Here is a 17,720-nt window from a genome sequence, read left to right as displayed (position 1 = left end):
TGATTACTTGCTGACAGCATTTTTTAAACTTTTTTTTGTTTGTTTGTTTTTGATATCCTGTGATCTACCCATATGTCCTTCGCGATCAACCTATTGAGCACCACTGGTCTACCAGCTGCAACAGACAGAGTGGTGGTGAATGCTACATTTCCATCTTTCTGACATGTTTTTTAAATGTTCCTGAAATGTATGTGGGAGTGAGGAAAGCATGTTATCAGAAATATAAAAAGATTGCACAAATAAATTAATTTTAATAAATTTAGTTGGTGATAACTTTACTGTAGAGTGCTTCTTAGCAAAGGACCTCCTTGCACTCCTTATAGGTTGTCCAGTTTGTTTCCAGAAGAAAAGATTTCTTTGACTCGCTTTATAGCTGGGTTTTTTAAGTCTGAATTAATTGATATACAGGAAAGTAACCACTAAAAATATCAAAGAGGATTCTAAACACTGTGGAAACAACATCCAGGTTCTTTCTGTGTTTCTTACATGTAAAAATGCACCAATTATTCAGTCAGAAATCAGAATTTTCCTCCCGAGTGGCCCTGACCAACAGCATATTTTTGATTACAGACAAGGTTCTTCCCCCTGTTTTCACACATGGATGTTATTCAGCCCTTTGTTATTAGTCTTTGGGCAGTTTAGATACCGATGTAGATCAGACACAGTGTTACAGAGGATAAGGCCACTGACATGCAGACAATCAAGCTCTGTGTGGAGTAGAGACATGGACTAAGCAGTGATTCCAGAATCTCATCTCAAGGTCTAACTGCTTCCAGGGAAAAGTTGTTTCCAGTGAATATAATGCCCCTCAACCCCACTACTTTCCTTAAAAACACCTCATCATCTTCGCATCAACCTTCAGTTCCCTCTTTGCACTTTTCCTGAACAACCCAAAGCTCACAGACTGTATGTATGACAGACAAATGTAGCCTGAGGTCATGTGAGTCATTGGTGTGAATAAGGACCATTTGAAGCCAGTTCTTCTGGTCCTCTTCGCCATTTTCACAGGACTTGATACCATCAACCCGTAGTCTTTCCAGTTATGTCAAGGCTCCAGGCAGTCGCTAATGGATATTGGTTGCACGCATATTGATCATCGTCTGTGCAGACAACAATTAGTAGCACTGAACACTGAGAAAACTGACCACCCAGAAACAACATAGGACAAGGTAGGTCTTCAGATTTAACAATGAAATATGATGGCAGGAGTAAATCTTAGGCTTCCTAAAGGGGGGCAGTAAAGCAAGTCTTCCAGGTATTGACCTTAGAAAGAGTCTGTAATCCAAGCAGAGAGTGGAAAGTTTGTTTAACTTGCAGTTTCGCATGACAGGGTTCGTAGTGAAAAAAGATCAAACAGCAGAGGTGCAAAGAGAGCAGTAGAAAGTGAAGATGCTAAGTTGACGGCGTGGGAATTTACAAGGATGTGATCAAAAACATGAAATGGATTGGATAACAGGGACATTCAAAGGGGGACCTGGTCGAGGACGGGAACTGGGTAAACAACAGGGAGACTCGCATTAATTAGGTTGAAGACAGGAGTAACCGAGGACAAGGCAGTGATGTGGTCGAGGATGTAGCAGAGTCAGTAACATGAACTTGACTGAAGTCGATGATGCTGGAACGAGTTAACAAACTACTATGACCTAGCAATAAGAGACAGAGGTGAGATGAATGAGCTTGACTGTGGTTGATGGGGAATAGCAGGCGCACACTAAACCATTGGCCACATCGTCTTGCAAAACTTGACTTCAAATCTATAAAAACCTACTTACAGCAGCATTTTAGCAAATAATTGAAAAAGGGGTCTTCATGAACTCATGAAAACCTCTTCCTTTAACCCTTTAACACCCAGGGCTTTACCTCCAATGTTTACATTCTTTCCATTGCTGTAACTCTTCAGCCCTTTACACAATTATCATAATTCCAGCAGATTCTAAAGTGGAGAAAAGCAGCCTTGCGTTGATTTGCAATACAGTAGGAAAGTGTTTACACAACCTACGTAAATCAGTACATTCTAGTTGACAGTTTAAGTGGTTGAAGAGTTATGGTATGTCACAGAGCGTGTGTTATTTAGGTGTCACCGGCGACATCTATGGTGTTAAAAGATTATGTGACTAGTAGTTTTCTGCATTGACTAAAGGCATGCAAACACACCAGCACACCTGGAGCAAATGTTATTGGTTTGGTTATACAATTGTCTTTAAATCTTACAAACAACAAACTTGCTTTTTTTGCAAGGAGTGTAAAACCAGGGGAAACCTGGAGTGGTATCTTCAAAAAAAAGAAAAAAAGTTTAACTTTTGGACCCTGTTCTAATGCTCTTCTAATATTCTTCTACTTCATAGCCTGGCTCTAAGGTTTTTTTGTATTACGTTGCCACTGTTCAGAAACAGGCAAAAACATTAGGTGTATTATTGAGAAATGTTAGTCTAATATTTAAAACACAAATTCTGTTTGCTTGGTTTACTGATCCTGTAACTGAAAAGCCCTAAATGGCACAGGAACTGACTTGTAATCACATTATACGTGCTAAAGTATTGACTTTCAATATGTTGCACTAAGCAAATAGCTATGACATCTTTAAGTTCCATTGGAAACTCTAGAGGGACGAGCAGACATGCATCAGGGCATCCAAACACAACAGTAGGCAATGCCCTTTTGGAGCTTGACTTTGAAAAAGAAAGGTGTGAGATGTGGAAATGGAAAGACAAAAAGTAAAAAACATGGAGACTGCGAGTGAGATCTGCGTATCAACCATAGTGGGAAGAAACTGTGTCACTTCTTAAATTAGAACACGGAATTTGTGTATGAGATTCCCAGGAGGATGGCTTTCACTGTGTGCAAGTGTCAAATCAGTGTCTGGGATATACATTTGAAAATGAAGATCCAGCAGAGTCAGTAGACAGAAAGTGAGTCATGAAGATGTATAGACTTCAAATGTGTTGGAGTCCAGTCAGAACCAGCACGTGGTCTGTTAAAATCTAAATTTAAATACAATGTTCAATCACTAGGAAACAATAAAGGAAGCTATGTTCAGAAAAAAGGATGCCGTTAAAAGGCTGCAGTGACCTGATTTGTTTAGAACGTGGATCTCCTCCGTATAGAAATGGTAGAAGGACTAGATGTGGCAGAGGAGCCTGTCCCAGCAGCCCTGGCTGCACCACAAACATGCAGACGCAGAAAAACAGCCCAACACACCCCCATCCACATACCAGCATGTCGTAAAATACAGACAAACTTCATTTAAAACCACTAAATAAAACAAATAAAATCCTTTCAACAACAAGGGCATGGTCCCAAATAGAGATTCAAAGGTGACTGTGATTATTATCACTATTAGATCATTAATTATGTGGATGGACGGACGGACGGACGGACGGACGAATGGATGGAACTATTCACTTTTCCTTAGATTTGGTTCAAACCGTAATTTTGTAAAGGTACTGTGTTTTTTTTGGTTATTGTGGTTTTTGGTCATGGTCTGAGTCGCCCTCAGTCAGACTGTTTACCGGTCAATCATGATCCACAGTTGTCGTCATTTTAGTTTATTGCCCTCAGCCTATTTAAGTGTCTGGTTTTCAGGTCATCTGCTCTGTTGTGTCACCTTATTTTTGCTCCATGGGATTTGTCTTTTTCAGTTTATTTAAATAAATGTAATATTTTCTGTCAACAAGCCAGGTCTCCTGCCTTTTGGGTCCTCCACCACCAGCTCCTGACAGATTTTTGCGTTACAGTTTTGTTTTGATGATTTGAGTTATAAAACAACAAAAAACACAAACTAAGGAAAAATCGTTGTTTTAATTTGTTAATAAGCAATTATCAATGAAGAAAACCTTTTACTGAGTCTAGTGAAATGTAATAAAACAATATTAAACATGTTTAATTTACTTTTGTTTGACACTTTCAATGTAAACATACTGATATGCAGTAGGGATGCAACGATACACTTTCCCCGCGATTTGGTTCAAAAGTGTAACATAGGGTTTGATTTTAAACTGAGAATTGTGGGATCCCTAGTGGGTTGATTGGTTCCACTGAATTGCAATGTTTGTTCATCTGTCAACGCCTCCAATCAGGGGGATCCCCAGCGAATCAGCTTTCACTGATTCGCACATTTGGTTTGGCAGAGAGTGGTACACTTGATGCCCTTCCTGACACAACCCTGTCTATTATTTGGACTGGGGACTAGCACAGGGAGACCCAGACTTGGGCCCCTTTGCAGCTACATAGTTAAGCCATAGCATGAAGGTCTTGTCTAGGTACCCAAACTGGTTTAAACTAAACGAGTCTTGCATGCAGACAGCTGAGCCATCCAGCCGCTTGAAATGCAATGTTACCTGAATGTTACCTGTTTGTTTTGTCTCCTCAACCGCCTGTTTACTGTTAACTTTAGCAACCGGAGCACGGAATAATTTTGGCCTAAATGAACGCCAACCCAAACGACAGAATTGACCTGATTTTAATTTTCAAGATTAAAATATGGATTAATATTAAGGCGGCACGATGCTAAGGAAACTTGCAATATGCAATATGGCCATGACGAAATAGGTTGGGATACATGAACAAATAGCAAAACCAAAAAAAAAAAAAAAACGAATCCATCATTTCTCTCTCACTGCAGGAGTTTTATTTAAATAAATCTTAATCTAACTTGAAATAAACTCAGAATGAACCGTGTCTACTTAGGAGGCGGGTATCTAACTGATCGGTCAAATGTTTGCAGGGCTGAGTCGTTACATACGTCAAGATCCTATAAGAGTGTTTTGGCATGAGTGTAAAAATTTAAAGTAACCATTTATTGCAGTTTATGCCGTTTTTATTGCAATAACGGTTTCGCACAGGCTGATATTGCGATGATGATACATTTTTGATACATTGTGAAGGCCTATTTCATATTGTTTTAAAGTTTTCATTGTACAACTAATTTAGTTTAGCTGAACTTTAATTTATAATACTGTAAATTCTTACACGAAACATAGTGTAGGAGATCATGACATCATTCAAAGACTCTCCCAGTACGGTGAGCTTCACCAGCTACTGCAGGAGTTGCATCTTTCAGCGCTACTTCCATCTCTCTGTGATCCAGTTTGACAACTTGCTGTCTGGCATTGGAGGGGGAAATAAAAACAAGAATACAATTATGGGACCTTTCCTATTGTTGTTTCTGTGGAAAAAAGAAAAATATTTTGAAGTTCAGGAATAGAATGATCAGATTCTCCTCCATGTTGGTTTTGGACTCCATCTGCTGATTGCGTCATCAACACGTCACTCGCCAAAGCTGAGTCCGTAATTGATTGAAGCGACGTATTTTCTTTTTTAAAGTTCAGATTTTTAAACTCTCGACATGCCTCGGCATCCAAATCGCGCCCCGACTCCAAAAAACCCGCTTCTGCCAACACAACGCACCTTACCCAACCCTAAAAGCGCGCTGAGGACCCCTGATCGTGTTTGTACATTGACTTAACACAGAAAATGGATCCCGCTGACCCGCGAACCACGTTCAGTGCAATTTAATTCTTTACTAAGACCTGTCACCCGGAACATCCCTGTAGGGAAAAATGTGCATGAACATTTTGGCTCTATGACCCACAGATCTGCCAATTTTTCACCTTCCACCTGTAAGGGCAGTTGTGACAAAGGCATAACATACTGCATGGTTGATCTGCTCTTTCAGGAGTTGAGGCCCGATTTTCAGGAATCTCTTTCAGGCAAAAGTGCTCCTGGGAAAAGCAATTTGCCCTGGAAGAAGTCTGCTCCGGGAAACCTGCTTTCCTTAATCTCTTAATCTCGTCACTGAAATCAAATGTAAACCCATTACTTAAAAAACAAACAGTTACTTGAGTTTGCCAAATGAAAAGCTGTTGACTGAGGCCGAGCAAATGCCTTCACTGAACCAGTTTGTGTCTGGTCTGGTCTAATGAAAGAGCAGTAGAATGGAGCGAAAGGCTTAGTGAAGATACCATAAGACTGACCTGAGAGGAGGAACTTCTGTTTTGCTTGTATTTTGAGTCAAGCTCATCGTAAATAAATGAAGTGGGTAGTTTTGGAGGGGTAGCTTCTGGAATGCAGGAGACTGTAGAGGACCACTTGGAGGACTGATCCAATGCAGACTCTTTCACAAACACCAGACACAGTTTATCAGGGCTGGATTTACTCCCTCTGAAGCAACGTCCTCATACTGCGGACAGACCAGTTGCGTCTATGGCACATGTTTACACCGTCAGAGTTTCTGTTACACAATTTGACAATGTTATCATCTTAGTGCACAGGTGGAAGCCAACGGAAAATTTGAGTCCGATATTTCACATCATGGTCCGATAAACAGAATGAGCTCTGTTGGGTTTGGTGCACTGTTACTCTTGGTCTGAATTTAAGGTTTATTTCATTTTATCTTTGGATTATATTTTGCAAAAGCTAGCTTGATGTTGTGGGGATGAACTTTAAGTGCATGATGGTATGGAGAAATTAACATTTCAGCAGGTTTGTAAATGTGTCTGTGGGGCTTAACAAATATGCAATCAAGTTTGAAAAACACATTACACTCATTCGTAAGAGTCTGGTCAAAGTCATGCATTTGTTTTAAAGAATTATTAACTACTCAAGATTCCCATGGGGGATTTTCACAACACTCTAATGCATTCAAGGCCAAAATCATGTCTTCCATATATATTAAATTCAAGACGGAATTTGACAACATACAGCAGTGAAATATTAAATAATTATTTAATGTTTTGTTACTTTACACATGTCATAGTTTTACTGCAGAAATAGTGTAGGTTGGATAATGCTGTAAGCTCTGTAGTAGACATTGGAGAATTTCGAGGACAGCAGTGATTGTCATGTTTAAAGGGTCTATTTTTTCTATTATTTTTAGATTTTAAGTGTATTACGATGTCCATTCCTTATGAAAAAAGAAACCTCAAAGTGGTATTTTGACCCGTTCATGCTTTAAAGTACAGCTATTTCTCTAAAAACCTGCGTTCTGACCACCAGTTCCTTTTTAATCCACGAAAACGAGCAGGTGTTCAAGAGCGAACCCGTAAGAACAGCCCCTTCCAGGAAGAGTCAGCTCCGCCCAAAGGCTAACACACACACACACTCTCTCAGAGCAGCTAGCAGTGTTTGGCTAAAACGCTTTCCGTTTCTATGCACAGCATGCACATCCATCTTTGAAAAAGTTCGGATGTTGTTTGTTTTTATGGGAGATAAAAAAAATAATAATTAACTTTATTTATCCCACAATGTGGAAACTCTTTCTCTGCATTTGACCCATCCCGTGGGGGGAGCAGTGAGCTGCGGGCTGGCCGTGCTTGGGGGGCGACAGCTGGCTGGGGAGAGCGGGAATCGATCCGCCAACCCTTCAATTGTTGGACGACTTGTTCTACCGCCTGAGCTAAATTGCCGCCCATATGCAGATACTCTGCCGAGGCCGGTGTAGGTACAATTACGATTCGGCCTGCAACGACCTTTTGGGGTCCTTCGACTAGTGCCGACAACACATTATGTGATTGGCTGTCCGTTGGTCCAATAACGTATCAGATAGTGATTGGTCTGGAGAAATTACCATACTACCATAGAAGAAGATATTATGCGGACAAACAGAGCTCCGTATTAGAGCGAGATTATCTTCTAAACGTGCTTTTATTACTGTTATGAATATTATTTAGTGCATCGCAGCCGAACAGACTGCAGTCAGAACCCTTCTTCTGAGCGCACACTGTAACAAAGCCCCTTCCCTGCCTGCGAACACGAAGCATCGAGACTCCAGCTGCTCTGATCAGAGACACGGTTCACTCTGTGGAGCAGCAGGTTCATTGTAACAGCCACAGATCTTTTTACAAAGTGGGTTATCGCAAAATCTCTCTATAAACACTATAAATAATTATGTCAGACACAACTTCTGAGGGAAAAGAACTTTGGGTTACAAAAGATGACGTGGAATGTAAATATGTAGATCCCGAGCAGATCTCCACGCTACGTAGTTTGTCCGAGTGGGGCTACCGTGTGACCCCGAACGGTTATTGCAGGCCGAATGGTTATGGTACCTACACCGGCTCTAGGTTGATGTCATAAAATGGGCGGCACCCACACATCGTCTTACTTCCGGGTAATAATAAGACTCAGGAACATTACTAATGTTTAATAAAAGATGTGTTCTTTAGTGTACTGTAATATATTATCTTTTTCATGGATATTGTTTACAAGAGGCTTAAGAATAGCATGGTATGGGCAGTTTTAGGGAAAGTTTGATCATCTTCTCCCAAATCTATTAGCCATGTCTTTTAAAAGGTTGTGTAGTGGCCACTCTGTAGTGATGAAGGAGAATCCTCGCCAGGAATCACCTGCCCAGGAGTGCACAGGGTTTAACCTGACGTACCACATTGACTTGTGATTGGTCTTAATAAGCTTGTAACTTTATGTGACGCCCTGACTGATGTTGTTTTTAACATTTCTCAAGATAGAGAAAGACCCATTTCATGTGTTTTTGATGTCATTCTATTTACTGAGGAAACTAACGGGCAGCTTGTGAAGGTTTTATGTTTGGAGCAGTGCGTCACACAGACCAACATGGGGCACCAACAGGGTTTGACTCCTTCTGCTCAACTATTCTTTGATATTCATAGACTTTTTGGTGTGATGTACTTCAAAGAAGAAGAAGAGAAGATGTTCTTAAAGAAAGAAGATAAGAAAAAATGATCCAAAACAATAAAAATTTGCACAAATCTATGTGTTTTCCATTCATCATTCCTGAAATCTGCTGAATCTGTTTTAGGGCCAAAGGGTTACTAGAACCTCTCCCAGGTACTGTTGGGATAATGAAGGTTGAGCCGTTACCGCCCCCACCCCCCCACCCCCACCCCCCACATGCACAGGGAAAGCTCAGAATGATTATTTAACCTGTGAAGCTTGTTTTTAGACTGTGGGAGAAAACAAGAGTGCCTGGCGAAAAGCCACGCATGTACGAGGAGAACATGCAAACTCCACACAGGACCCAGCCGGGATTTGAACCAGGACCTGCTCTCTGTGAGGACAGACTGCTAACCACTCCCAGTCTGACCTCTGTGTGTTTTCATTCAAATTCTTTCATTAGAGCTGATATTGGTGTATTTTTAGAGGCCTGGTTTTTGATTGGCAGGTGGGTGAACCTAACATTAAAGTTTTTATCCCATCCGTTTGTTGTCAAGGTGGGCGGAGCTAACTCCAGTCCCGCCTTCAGGCTTCACTTTGACTGTGCTGAGTCCAGTTGGCCAAAGACTATCAGCCCATTTCTACAGGTCCATGTGCTAAAAAAACACATTCTCAAATGTTTACACACATGATCACAAACCGTATTCCTTCACGCGGCGTGTCTGTATCCCGGCCCTGCTCAGATGGAGGCGGCTGTCCGCATGTCACTGCTGGCTCTAACTCTGATTCCAGGAACAGGTCGGGTTACACGTCTTTCCTTCCCTGAGCCATTTAGAAACTGACTGAGCAAAAACGGTGCGCTTGGTTGAACTGCTGAGCCGTAGGCATGCTAAGGCCTGTCCTAAATTTAACCCAGGTCACTGTTTTTTAAAACCAGACTAAAGCAAGGTTCGGTGCTTTTGTCTCATACACACATGCAGACCCACTTTTTCTGAACCACACCTTCCGCCCTTCTGCGTTTCGCCAAAAATAAATAGTAAGGCAATATGTTGCAGATGAACAGCTTCCACATAAGTCCAGTTCCCAGAAGCTCCTGCTTTGTGACAGACAGCCTGGCAGCAGAGGATTCACTGTAGGTTTCTTTCAGGAGTTTGGCCTTTCGATGTTAAATCCAGCATCACAAGGACAACGCCGCTGTGTAAGAAAATCATGTGAGGGCTTTGATAGACACAGGCAAAGCCTTGCAGACATGTGAGGCTGCTCCAGAACCACGGGTGAGTGAATGTTCTCCCCCATGGTTCCCCTAAACAGGGATTTATCAAAGAAAACATCTGTGGTCCATCCATCTATCTAGACCTGCACAACTCCTAAAAAAGAAACACTGCAGCTCAGAAACATTCCAATATGAAATAATGACAGATACATTCTGCTAAAAGAAGACCCTGCATTTAAAAGAACAGCTGCATTAATTCATTAACTTAGAGAGAGGCCATTGATTTCTCAGAAAGCCGACAGCTCAGCAGTTTGCAGCTCCAGCAGCTTTCCGCTTGGTGCAGAAGATCCCAGCAGCACATGTGAGGGTGTGAATAATACATGACGCGGTTGTCCACCTGGCACCCAACCGCCGTGCGTCTGAGAGCCACTACAGCTGTTTCATGCGGGGCGAGCGCCGTTGGACAGCACAGACAATGATGCCGGCCGGGCCCCACATACAGCACCTACGCTGACATCAGCCAGCAGAGCAACCTCGCCTACGACAGACGGTGCGCTTCAGAGATGATGTAATGACGTTAACTCACGAGGGTACACAATGTCCTGCTCCATAAATGATGTTCCTGTGACATAAAGTGGACGGCCTCACGGACATAACTGAATATTCTGAAAGCGACTTCTGGTGAACATTTAGAAAAGTAGTTATGAGCAGCAGAATGAGTCGTCTATGTTCCAGTTGGATAGTTGTGCTTTAGTCACAACTGGATGTGGGCGAAAAAAGGGGAAACCTGAACGCGGCACGCAGATGTCCCACACAAAGTATCAAGGCTGTAGACCGCTTGGTGAACCCGTACAGAGAGAATTATCCTGCACATTCTTTCTACGGCCGAGCGACAGGTTGCAGTGAACACTTTAACCCTTGTGCTATCTTAGATGACCCCACCCTTACATTGACGTGTTCTCCCTACCATGACAAAGGTGGATAAAGGTGGAAAGATTTCATGTAATCCATGGACACCAGTGAGGTTCACAAATCATTGAAGAAAAAAGGTTCAGTGCACTGTCTAGTGGGTCTAGATGACCCAACTCCCAATGTTAAAGTGCCTAGGATAGCACAAGGATTACCAAGATGCAAGGGATATTTCACCGAATCCCCCAAACCCTGCGCACCGCACAAGGCGCCTGTTAGGGCTGTTTGGTGTGTCAATCCTACAGGCTTCCTGATGTCTCACCTGCACCCATGCGTGCAGCATTTGGGCGGTCAGTAAGGAGCCAGAGCTCACCAGCAGCAGAAGGGTGTGGCGCAAGGACGCCGTACGACAGCAGCTTAAAGACATAACGACATTTGGGCATTTCAGAGTATTTCTTTATCGGATGTACAAATGGGCGGGTCACAACTTCCCTGCTCTGCTCCATTCTGATCTGATGCATCCACCTGCAGGAACGTCTTTGTTATCCTCGCCTGAGCTGGAATCTGGATCTGAACTAAAGTCGGACAGTGGATGCATCAGAATGGAGCGGAGCAGGGAGACTTTGGCCCGCCCCTGGCAGTTGCTGCGTCACAAAGTTTTCATCTGATTCTGCAGTTTAATCCTAAATTCTCTTCTATACATCCTGCATTATGACGTCAAAAACTCCACTTTCATTGGAGCGGGTCTTTACAAGCCAATATGAAATATTATGACCGATAAAAAACACGCTTGTCCACAACAGAACAGTTCGTACAGCTTCAGTTTCCTCATCATTAACTCTAGCAGATGCTCTTTCTGCAGAATCCTTCTTTGCGCAACAGCCTCAATCTCATCTCAACGACAAGGCCGAGATCTTAAAGATCCCATCTTTATTGATTCTTCTCAGCAGCTCAACCACGCAGGAGGATTCCAGTCACAGTTCAGCAAAGTCGCCATTCCCACAGAACCAGAACCGTTACAGGATGGCTAACCTTAGCCAGGAGGAGGAGGGTCCAATTGGTTGGTCCGACTTGTGTGGACAGTAGTATAGCCACACTTCAGGAACTGCTGACCAACAGAAACTGATTGCATGTGGTGAAGGAAACCAAGCGGAGAGAGCCGAGGACAGTTGTGATGCATTCTGACTTGCTGAAAAGGAGGCTGCAGCAGCTGTAACCCGTGTTTGAAGCAGTGGAGGACCAGATCGTTTTACACTTCCTCGCTGCAGGTAAACGGATCCAAGAGGACCTGGCTGCAGACACCAACGTCCGGAACCGGATCCGGAAGTCCCCCCCAAAAATCGCTAAAAAAAGACTTTCTTTTCATCGGCCAATCATGATGCTTCGTTCACACCGGGCACGCTCCAAACATATACCCGCATTTCCAGCTTCCGCGTTCAAAACTCTCACATTTGCATCGCGAGTTTATACGTCCGTTTTGGGGCCCTACCTACTATTATTTGATGCACGGCGATTGTGCGTGCATCAAATAATATGATTTATTATAATATAATTTCCGCTTCTGACCATTGCTGTCAGGCGCCATCTTGTCTGTGAACAGGTCTATCTCAAATGATCAGGTATGCTCGAAGGATTGAAAAACAACAACAGATCTAATCTGAAACCGTTTTCGTCCTGGATTATCCTCCTGCTCTCACACTGTATTCTCTTCACAGTGTATAGTTCAGCTCCAAACTCACCAGTGATGCAGCAGCAGAGCATAAGCTCCACGGTGGGACGCAGAAAATCCAAGTTCTCACATCAAACCAGCCGCATCCATCCATTCACTTCATTCCACTGAGTACCGAGGCCAGCACTGCAGACTGCGAGCTGCCAAGATGCATGCTCTGTCATTACTCGCTGATTCAATGACTTAAAGCCGCAGAGAGTAGCGGAGAGGGAAGGCAGGGTAAAGGATCGACTTAGTCTTTAACCACACAAGCCACCACCATGTTTCCTGGGGCTCATCGGTCCTTGGGTCACCGCCGCGCCACACCAACACTTCCAGAGGGGCTTCAGAGCACAAGACACCGGAGGAAACTGCTCATCAAAGCTGCTTCTGCTGCTAATCCACAGCAAAGCATCAGGCGTGCTCTCATGTCGACCATCATGCAGATGCAGACATGCAGACATCCCTTCAGAAGCCTGGGAAAAGGCCGTCTGAGAAATGCTTTAGCCCCCGGCAAGAAGACTGAAGAACGGCTTTGCAGGATGGGAATGTAATGTAAAAATGTGGGGGGGGGGGGGGGGGGGGGGGGAGAAATATTTGAGGGTCCTATAGTGACAGCGTCTGAACTCAGGCTTGTGTCCTCTGTTAACTGCTGCTGTTCTCCATGCGTCAAACCAAACTACTATTTAAGACCCTCTCCAAAGAAAGTGGTGCTTTGGACACGTTGCTGCATTTTTCCGACGATGGAGGACACACGAAAAATAAAATTAAGCTTAAAACTGCATTTGGGAGTATTTTTTCAAATCGTTGTGATCCAGGAGCGAAACATTTTTCTGACTAATCACTTTAGTTTCTGTTTATTAGCTTTTTTTTGTTTTGTTTTTTTCTAATTTGTTTTTTTCCCTTTCGGGGTCACGGGGCTGCCGGAGCCTATCCCGCCCACTTTTGGGCGTAGGCAGGGGACACCCTGTAAAGGGTCGCCAGTCTGTCACAGGGTAGAATGTCCATAATCACACACCCATGCACTCTCACAGTCACACCTAGGGACAATTTAGATTAATTAACCTATGAAGCATGTTTTTGAACGGTAGGAGGAAGCCTGAGTCCCCGGAAAAAACCCCACGCACACACGGGGACAACATACAAACTCCACACAGAAAGGTCCCCCATTGATGTTTTGGTCCAGAACCCCCAGCCGGGACTTGAACCGGGGCCTTCTTGCTGTGAGGCAAGACCACTGCACCAGAAATGAGAGTTTCCATCGCTAAGCCTACGTCCATCCAAAGGTTTCTCTGTTACAGCTTCCCCTTTAAATCTATTTTAATCACTGTAATTTTAAAATGCAGTTTATTTATTCATTTCAGACTTCAACTTAGTCAAAAGCTGAGGTGGTTTCTTATTCAAATCAGAATGTGTTTCTGCTCAACGTCGAAAGGGTTTTCTTTTTGTGGTTTTTGGCTGGTGGTCAGCCTGAAACATGAGCACAATTTATTTAATTAAACTTTATTCAAACCTGATTTACTCACTTCAGGGAGCTGATAGAGGGAAACGTCGGCACCAAAAATGAATATGCAGGATTCTGTAGTCCAGCCTGTTGTCATTCACAAAAGCTAATCGATATCCAACACTGCTGTGGGTCTCAAGGATCTCCAGGACGTTCATCGTCAGCAAGAATAATAACAAATCAATTTAATGTTTGAAGATATATTACCCAAAATAAGTTAAAAGAAAACTTTTAGCTTCATAGGATGTTTCTTATTATTTTCAGTCCGGTTTACAGAGTTCCAATAGATTTTACTACAAAAAGACTAAACAGCTCAAGAGAAACCCGCAGACGGGTTGCTTGGGTTTATTTTATTTCAACCAGAAATATATTTATATTTACAAGTTTTATTGTCGAAACAGAGGAACATTCCAGACTCACATTATTGAAAGTTCATGTTATATCACTTGAAATGGGAAACTTCGAAGGACATTTGGGAAATGGAACGATGTGTGTTCACTGTAAATCAAAGCTTGTGAATCGATTCAGTATCCGGTGCAAAGACGCACGTGCACACCTGTGTGCGTGTCTAACATTAATTGAACCAGGGGGCTCGCGCAGTGGTCAGCGCGCGCGCGTGTCTCCTCTGAATAACGCGTCGTTTTGTTCAGCAAACGCAACCCGACCCCGCACTTAGGGTCCTGCGAGCCTCTACGCGCACCTGGCGCGTGCTGTTACCGTGCAGAATAACAGACAAGAGCGTTCATAAAGTTGTCGCGTGACATCCGCGCGCCGATGTGCACGCGCGGCGCAGTGTCTCGGCTCTGCAGCCGCGCACGCGGACGGCGCAGTCCCTACACTTTATTAGGCGGCGTGCAGGCTGGCACCCCGCCCGAGTTGCAGAACCTACCGGGGTTCGTTCGGCGGAGGAGGAGAACAGGCTTGTAACCATGGCGACCACGGATGTAACGAGATTACGCGAAAGGATGGAGAATGGCCCTAACACAATCCCTGCACCCAAGCATGTCAATCAATGCAGAACAAAACGAAGGATCGGAACCACTGGTTCTGTCTCACCTGGATCTTCCACCGTTGCAGCCTCCGCGCTTCCGGCACCGACAGAAGACTTCCAAAAAAATGAAGAGAGTTCTCGAACAGACACGTCCAGGAGGCTCGTGCGCGCTGCACGCCGCACCGCGCTCACTGACTGGACCGAACCGAGCAGCTGTAACAGCAGGGGGAGACTGCTGCCCATAAATACTGCCTGTAAACACAGCTGTTATCGCGAGAACTTCTGGGATTCTCGGGCCCAACTTCCTTAAACTGCAGAGAGCTGTAGCAAAGTGAGAAGCCGCACGAGCGCCATATGATTGAGTAGTCTAACCGTTCCACCCGGGACAAAGCACGTGCTAAAAGGTCCCAGACCGGTTCTGGTTCTTTCTGGTCAACATTTGTCCTGCAAAGACAACCCCCACTCATACCCGAGTCAGGGTAAAACTCACAGAACTGCCAGGTCTGGTCTGAAGGTCTACTTTTTGTGTGTTTGTCACATCAAGAGATGACAAAAAAAATATATATATATATATATATATATGTATATGTATGTAGGGACAGTGAAAATAAGCCACCCCCTTATTAATTATTTTATAATTGTTTAATTTTAAAACTGTTTCAAGTGTTGTGGGTTCATTACAAATCGTGTAGTACTGTAAATGGCCAGCACGTGGAACCAGCGCTGTCGAGCAAGAGTGACGTCATGCTGGAGCGCGCAGAGCAGCATGAGAGAGAGGAAAGAGAAAAGAGATCGGAGGAGCGCTGAGAGTTCGTTTTCCTAAAAAAAAAAACCCACCTGTATGAGCTGCTGTACTGAAAAGAACCCGTAAATAAACACACAAAATGTTCAGTGGTCTGCTGCTCATTTAAAGTGTGCAACATATATATATATATATTTTTTTTAAATAAAATGACGCCGTAGCACAACTGATAACGTTTCAAATCGTTAATAGTTTTAAAACAACGCTTCACAAGCTAACTAGATGCTAATGCCTTTGTTGTAATTACTGAGTCAACACCATTTAATCACTATGGAAGTTTTTCTGTTCCATTAGATTCTGAAATTTTTAAACCCTTGAATTTTTTTTCTGAAATGTCAAAACCTTAGCATTTTCTATCTGGATTGGTTTTAACCCTAATAGAAAATTCAAAGGTTTAAAAAATTCAGAATCTGATGGAACAGAAAACGTTCTCTGTGTTTGAAAGAAAAATGTTCATTTTGTCTATTTATATCATTTTAAATGTTCGCTAGTAGCCTCCAAGAGTGACTGTATTCAATCAGGATCTAATCACCAGTCAAGGCTTTTCACTTTGAGATGTACTTGATCAGATTCTTACCATAGAAAGAATAATTTCATTAAGTTGGGAAGTGGACGTGAAATTTTTCTTTTCATAATAAATACTTGTGGAATAACTGTCTTTTTCTTTTAAATGTGTACTTTTTTTTGCTCATATCAGCAACAAGCGCTGACTGTATATGAGAACTGGACTGAGGGTTCCATACAGAAAGTACCTGCTGGCTCCAAGAAGCCAAAATCCAATAGACTTCTATAGAGAAATAAACAGCTGTTACTCAGTCATTCAATTTGTCAGAATAACTGTTCTTGATCTGCTACTTTGTCTAACGTGTTCTTAATTTTTTTTTCTTAATTTTTTTTTAATTATTTTTTCTGTAGTTTAAGTTACTCAAGTCATAAACTGACCAATCAGATGCTCAACAAAAGCATGTGGTGCCCGCTGGCCCCCACGTTTGAAACCTTTGATAGATTCTCCAAAGTCTTCTTTTAAGTGGCAGGGGTGCGGATTTCCAACAACCTCACCTCTGGCAACAGTGTTTGCTAAAGAAATGTTGACTAAGACCCACTTGGACCAATCACTGCTCACTAACGTCTTCTGGCTCCAGCATGGCGACATTCACATCACGAAAAAATGGCAGCTGACTTGACTTAATTTCGTTGTTCATTTTCAGTGGATGATGTCACACTTACTCGGTCCAGTTCTCAGATACAGTCAATGGTATCTCCCAGGGTTCTCTGGAAAATTGCCTCAAAATAAAAACCCACTCTGATTAAAATTAAAGACAACGTTATGCTTAAAATTTCATGTAGTATTTCTTTTTTTAATCTTTTGTGAATCAGGAACAGATGAAAAAATGACTAGCTTATTTGTGATATAAGAAAGTACAGTAGACGCGAATTTATTTAAAAATATTTCCCCAAGTGAAGCAGTAAATATTGCTTATGTGTAACAACAACAAAATAAGACAAGACAAAAAGAAAAAAAAAGGTTTAAGTGGAGTTTCGTTCCAACATCAGATTTCCTGCCATCCATCCATCCATCCATCCATCCATCCATCCATCCATCCATCCTTCCATCCATCCATCCATCCTTCCATCCTTCCATCCATCCATCCATCCATCCATCCATCCTTCCATCCTTCCATCCATCCTTCCATCCATCCATCCATCCTTCCATCCATCCATCCATCCATCCATCCTTCCATCCATCCATCCATCCTTCCATCCTTCCATCCATCCATCTATCCATCCATCCATCCATCCTTCCATCCATCCTTCCATCCATCCATCCATCCATCCATCCTTCCATCCATCCATCCATCCATCCATCCATCCATCCATCCTTCCATCCTTCCATCCTTCCATCCATCCATCCATCCATCCATCCATCCATCTATCCTTCCATCCATCCATCCATCCTTCCATCCA

At 43.0% G+C, this 17,720-nt stretch overlaps 1 protein-coding gene across 2 annotated transcripts in view; it reads right to left on the bottom strand.

Moving 5' to 3' along the window:
- Positions 1 to 15,312, bottom strand: part of ache (acetylcholinesterase (Yt blood group)) — a 58,766-nt gene extending 43,454 nt beyond the window's left edge. Inside the window, exon 1 of one of the 2 annotated variants that reach the window (XM_023949005.2) lies at positions 15,019 to 15,312. The gene's annotated coding sequence lies outside the window, so the exon portion shown is untranslated. Of the gene's footprint in view, positions 1 to 12,489; positions 12,612 to 15,018 lie in introns of those variants that run through there. The other variant, XM_078936708.1, reaches the window with a different exon arrangement.
- Positions 15,313 to 17,720: the final 2,408 nt, after the last annotated feature.

Source organism: Oryzias latipes, chromosome 18 (genome assembly GCF_053564925.1).
Source record: "Oryzias latipes strain Hd-rR chromosome 18, Olatipes_Hd-rR_3.1".
Taxonomy (NCBI): domain Eukaryota; kingdom Metazoa; phylum Chordata; class Actinopteri; order Beloniformes; family Adrianichthyidae; genus Oryzias; species Oryzias latipes.
The sequence above is the reverse complement of the archived record's forward strand: the minus strand, read 5'-3'. Positions and strand labels throughout refer to the sequence as shown.